Here is a 5,962-nt window from a genome sequence, read left to right on the forward strand (position 1 = left end):
ATGGCATTCCCGACATTTAATGTGATCCCTTCTTTCGGGACATTTAGGGTTGTCCTAAACAATATTTACAGCGATGAGGGCACTTGGACCGATGGTCTGTGACATGACTGTACCCCACGTCGCAATGATCACAGTAATATTGGTTCCCCGTTACTCCCGGCATCGATAGGATGGCATCGTAATGATGGTCGTCTAACAAAATGTTCAAATAAGTTCCGTCTCCCCAACCTTTGTAGATAGGCTCTAAACAGAGTTTAGTCGAAGTAGACTTGAACTGAAATATTTTCAGTCGATACTGAGGAGCTAACACCTGTTGTAATTTCGTCCACTCTGCATATCCACAAGCTTGAGTGATATCACACTCGGCCTGTTCCATGAGGGCTATGGCTTGGTTTCTGGTCCAAGGATTTAAAATCTCCTTCCTCATGCGTTTCCATTGTTTTTCCCATTCGGGGTCTGGATGTTCGGGTTTTTGACTGTGTAATCGAGTGACGACGATGGCTCTAGCTAAACAAAATTTATCCCAGGGATTGACGATCCGAACGATGGCTCTTTTATTGTTCTTGAAAGTCTCCTTATTCACTTGTAAATGTTTGGTTCTGTCTCCACCACTTCCCTCGGGATACTTGACGTGAAACAGATCGAATTCCATGCCGTCGCCCAGTTTGAACTCCTTTTGGATTGTTGCACGGCTTCAATCTTGTCTAAAATGACGTCCTCGTTAAAATGTTTACATTGCGTAAACTCGTACCAAATCTCTGATTCCAGAGATTTGTGGCGTATGTTCAGGCGGAGGTAATCGTTAGGATTACACTGCATTTTCGATTTGAAAGTTTGTAACATGTCTCTGAATAATCGCCGAACGAATCCTGTGTTTTCTTCCTCTGGAAATTCTTTGAAATTCACAATATATTTATTTTCCTGAGCTTTAAATTTTTGATGAGTGCACCCTTTCTATTCAGACTCATCTGATAATACTGGGAAATGGCCTTGGGTTTGGGTGGTGAATGAATAGGTGACTTTGACCCCTCATGCGCCCTAGTCCTTTGTTGATGCTGTTGTTGTTTTTCTGTTGTTGTTGTTGTCTGGCATTTCTTTTAGAGCCTAATTCTCTCTTTATATTTCAAGAATTTGCATTCTTTTTCCGTAAGCGTTGTTGTTGTTGTTGTTATTTCGTTTGCTCTAATTTCTTCATAAATTTTTTTGAATCTAATTCTTGCTCTCCCTCATAAAGAATTCTTTTTCTTTTTTTTTTCCATTCTAATAATCGCTGAGCATGTAACTGTTTTTCTCTAGTAGAATCCATGTCCAACAGCTGATGGCTCTGACTGTAGAATGACCCAAAGTCGGAGAAAACCCGTATTTATACAGTGGATGACGTCACAATGCATAGGTAAGGTGGCTGACTAGAGCGTGTACAGAGACGTACACAGTACGATCAAAACGTAAGTTTAACCTATTTTTGCACACGACCCTTAACAAACCAAACCGTATATAAACCAGCGCTGGACATTGAGGATCACTCTGCGTGAGCACTTGGAACTCGACAGACTTGAAAAATATGTCAGAGTGTGCGCCCTTCTGTTTGGTTGACTCTTCAAATGGATTACTGGGATGATCTCTTCTCCTATTTTTTGAGGGTGTTGATGGCATTAACCTCCTTATCTTCTATTTTTGTGGATATTCTTTGACACAGTGTCCTATTTCTCGAAATCGATAGCACAGATCCTGCTGTTTTCTGGAACACTCAGGAGGATAGTGAACAAGCTCAACAAGAGGAAACTTCCCAAGATCGAAAAGGCAGAGACTTGTCTTCTCTTTTGTGGACATTGTTTGACACCATGTCCTATTTCTCGACATCGATAGCACAGATCCTTCTGTTTTGTGGGACACTCAGGAGGCCAGTGACCAAGCTCAACAAGAGGAAACTGTCCTTGAGGACCGATAAGGCCCAGAAGAAGAAGAAAAAGTAAATTTATGTGTATGTATGTATTGATTCTGAATAAAATTGCATTGTTATTGTCTGTATTGTGTTGTTATTTGTTTTCGGAAAATCCAGTTTGAACCGGCTAGGCTTTGACTGTGAATGAAAACGTGACGTCATAATATGAAAACGTGACGTCATAATCACATTCTTGACTCGCTGCCAAAATCGTAGTACCAGCGTTGTGAATCGTAGTAGCAGCGTATAGTCAAAAAAGCTGTACAGGTAAGCGCCCCGTATTTAGGGACTGTGTACTGACCCACCTAGGCCCCTAAGATTAGGGTTAGGGGGTTAGGGTTAGGGGCTAGGGGGTTAGGGTTAGGGGCTAGGGGTTAGGGACTAGGGATTAGGGTTAGGTACTAGGGGGTTAGGGTTAGGGGTTAAGGCTAGGGGATTAGGGTTAGGGGATTAGGGTTAGGGGCTAGGGGGCTAGGGGGTTAGGGTTAGGGGTTAGGGACTAGGGATTAGGGTTAGGGACTAGGGGGTTAGGGTTAGGGGGTAGGGCTAGGGGATTAGGGTTAGGGTTAGGGGTTAGGGTTAGGGGGCTAGGGTTAGGGTTAAGGGTTAGGGTTAGGTTAGGGTTAGGACTGTACTCAGTTGACCCGGCCAGGGGCTCAGCCAATCAGAATCCACGATTTTTGAGCTCATTTGCATAAAAAGTGCACTCAGTTGACCTCGCAGGCTAGGCGCCTTATACTACTTTTATATATAAGGAAATAGGTAAATGTATACATCTCAGGTGAAAATTACAGGTAAATTACAGGTAATCAGTCTAAAACAGACTATACACAGGTGACCACTCAGGTGTGAAAATAACAATTTTGGCTAAGTGGGAATAGGAATTTCAGAATTTTGGCTAAGTGGGAATGCAAAGATTGGGGAGGGGGAGGGATAAGTGTTTTACAAACATCTCTTGTCTTGTATAGACTTGTATAGGAACAATTAAACTTTTAAAGGTATAACAATATATAATATGTTATAGTAAACCGTATTAGAATTAACTTTTTGTGGTTGGCGCTTAATTTAATTTAAACAATACGTAACATTTTATAATGAATAATAACTATAAAAGATTTAACAGCAGACACTTTCTACGTAAGTCAGTGATTGAGCTTTAGCGTAATATTTCACAGGTATATTCATTGAAAATAAGTCCTTTCCTTTCTTTTGGTATCACCATTTTCATCCCTGGATCCTTAGAATCAGTGTTTCACAAGCACGTTTTGTTTTCTTCCAAATACTACGTCATATTTAAATCACAAGGAATTTTACCCTATGTGATTTTCATAAATCTGAGCTAAAAGTTTGAAGTTCTAAAATGTAAGTTAAAAAAACAAGTCTTAGGCAAATATTTGCGGCTGACACCAGTCATACTTTGGTTTTTAATAAATAATCAGTCATGTATTAATTCTCAAAAGAGTTTCAAGTGTTAACAAACCCGTCTATTATATCCAATCCATTCTCTGTATGTAGAAAATGTCGGAAAGTATACATGGAAATTTTTTTTCCATTTAATTTTACTTTTTATTTATTCATTTACTTTTTCTCGTTATGACCTAGCTAGCTCCTCCCTTCGTCAAAATAGCTTATGTTTCCCAATAACAAACAAGGATCAGCTGCTTGGGTTCTTTTGGAAGATCTTTATTTGCGAATATATACACAATAAGATAAACCTGTAACAAAAGTATTTAAAATCAGCACATGGTAAACGACACGATCAACAACTATTTAACATGTCAATTAAAAATCACATCTCTGATCGTAATATATTACACTTAAATTTGATTGCACATTATCAGTAGTATAAGGCGTCTGGCCGGGCGGGTCAACTGAGTGCACTTTTTATGCAAATGAGGTAAAAAATGCTGGATTCTGATTGGCTGGGGGATAGGCGGGTCAACTGAGTGCAGCCCCTGGGGGGGATAGGTGGGTCAACTGAGTGCACTTTTGGGGCTGTGGGGATAGGTGGGTCAACTGAGTGCAGCCCCTGGGGGGATAGGTGGGTCAACTGAGTGCAGCCCCTGGGGGGGGATAGGTGGGTCAAGAGAGTGCAGCCCCTGGGGGATAGCCTGGTCAATTCAGTACATATAGCCCCCTAAATACGGGGGGGTGTTTACACTGTGTTTACATTATACTATATACGCTGCTACTACGATTTTTGTCAGCGACTCAAGAATTTGATTATGACGTCACCCTTCACAGTCTAGCCAGCCTAGCCTAACCGGTTCAAACTGGATTTTTTTACTGAAAACAATAAAAACCTTGATTTTTTACTGAAAACAATAACAAAAATAACACACATGGCTTATATACCTTTACTGTAAGGGCCCTGTGCATCAATACGTTTTACCTGCGTTTTTATACCTGTTGCATCACCTGTAAGGACCCTGTGCAAAAAATTAGGGTCATGTGCAAAAATAGGTTGGACTTAATTACCTTTTGATCCTACTATGTACGATTTTGTACACAGTCTAGTCAGCGAGCTACCTATGCATTATTACATCATACACTTGTAAAATTAAAGTTTCATTTTCACTTTTGTTTCTAAGAAGTGAACTTAGATTTTCAGAAAATGTAGGACTATCTTTTGTTTTTCCTCTCTTTTACTATGATGATTTTCCTGCTGTAAAGCTTTTCTTGTATAAAGCTCAATTTCTCTATGACCACGGAAGTAAGCATCCTGATGTATTCTTGTCATGTGAATGTTGAGAGCGTGTTCATTTTTGAAATCTCCTTTCTGACAGACATATTCCACAGGTAAGTTTGTCTTATTTTTGTTTACATTTCCTATGAAGGTCATCTTTGCATTTAATCATAATTTATATGTAAAGTTCTATTTTGAATGTAAATGCTGTATTTATCATCATTTCATGTGATTTACAGTTGTAAAACCTGCATGTAACTCAGAGTACATTTAATATTTGTATGATGGGTCATTCTATGATTGAATTTCAATCAGAAAAATATTCACTTAATTTTGGTAAAATACATGGTATCTTTTACATTTCTGTCCCTTTTGTCTGTAAATTATTGCTTTACTTACATTGTAAAATGAGGTTAAATGTGTATCACTGAATTGTATGATTTTTTCAGGATCAGCTGAGATGTTATTTCACTGGATTATTTAATGGATAGGCTTATTGGGCATATAGTTGGATATCTCTGGTAAGTTTGTTTTTTTAATTGTTTACATTCCCTATGAAGGTCATCTTTGCATTTAAGCATGATTATATGGTTAATTTAATTACTGTGTAATACTTATGTGATCTGTTGTCTCTAACTTACATTCATATAAACACACCCTTATTTAACCTAAAATATATCAAGGGATCTTAGGAATATTTAATAAATCCTTTTGTATAGATTATGATATAATTTCATAATTCATTATGTATGTTACCCATGGAATTCAGACTTACTAAATGGTGATCAAAGAGATATTAATTAGGAATCTAATAAGAGAAAAGGAGGAATTTACAAAAGATTAATTCTAAGTCATTTACTTTTTGTTTTGATTCTAAATATGTGTGATATATGGTATACATATATTTTCATTTTCACTTTTGTTTCTTGGTAATGAGCTTTTCAAAAAATGAAGGACTACATGTTGTACTGTGATGATGCTAAAAAAAAAAAATAAAATATGTATTTTTCTGTATGCATTACTGATAGCTATTAAACCAAAATTGAATCTGCTGTTAATAAAAAGACTTTTAGTGTCTAAATAATTAATTTGATAATCATTTTATTTGTGATATCAATACAGTAATTGTGCTTGTTTATTATCTATAAATAACATGATGAACTTTTCTCATCTGGAGTTAAAGTTAAAAACAATTTTTCGAGATTAAAAACAAATATTTTCATGATCTTTTTTGGCATTGTACATGTTGTATTTAAACATGCATTGTTTCATGCAGTACTCCATCATATTAACAAAATGCTTTTATTTCTACAGTCATCAACATGGAAGCTATG

General features: G+C 37.3%; 1 long non-coding RNA gene across 3 annotated transcripts; it reads left to right on the plus strand.

Annotated features, from left to right (window-relative positions):
* The first annotated feature begins 4,435 nt into the window (after positions 1–4,435).
* Positions 4,436–5,962, plus strand: LOC134278006 (uncharacterized). 3 transcript variants are annotated; one of them, XR_009994366.1, is made up of 3 exons: positions 4,436–4,741; positions 5,078–5,157; positions 5,398–5,677. It is a non-coding gene; the product is annotated as an uncharacterized LOC134278006 (long non-coding RNA). The 3 variants fall into 3 exon arrangements; XR_009994368.1 differs by having other exon boundaries at positions 4,438–4,741; positions 5,078–5,149; XR_009994367.1 differs by lacking the exon at positions 5,398–5,677 and adding an exon at positions 5,943–5,962 and having other exon boundaries at positions 4,439–4,741; positions 5,078–5,149.

This window comes from Saccostrea cucullata, unplaced genomic scaffold, assembly GCF_032062105.1.
Source record: "Saccostrea cucullata isolate Sc308-1 unplaced genomic scaffold, CSIRO_AGI_Scuc_v1 ctg16780, whole genome shotgun sequence".
Taxonomy (NCBI): Eukaryota; Metazoa; Mollusca; class Bivalvia; order Ostreida; family Ostreidae; genus Saccostrea; species Saccostrea cuccullata.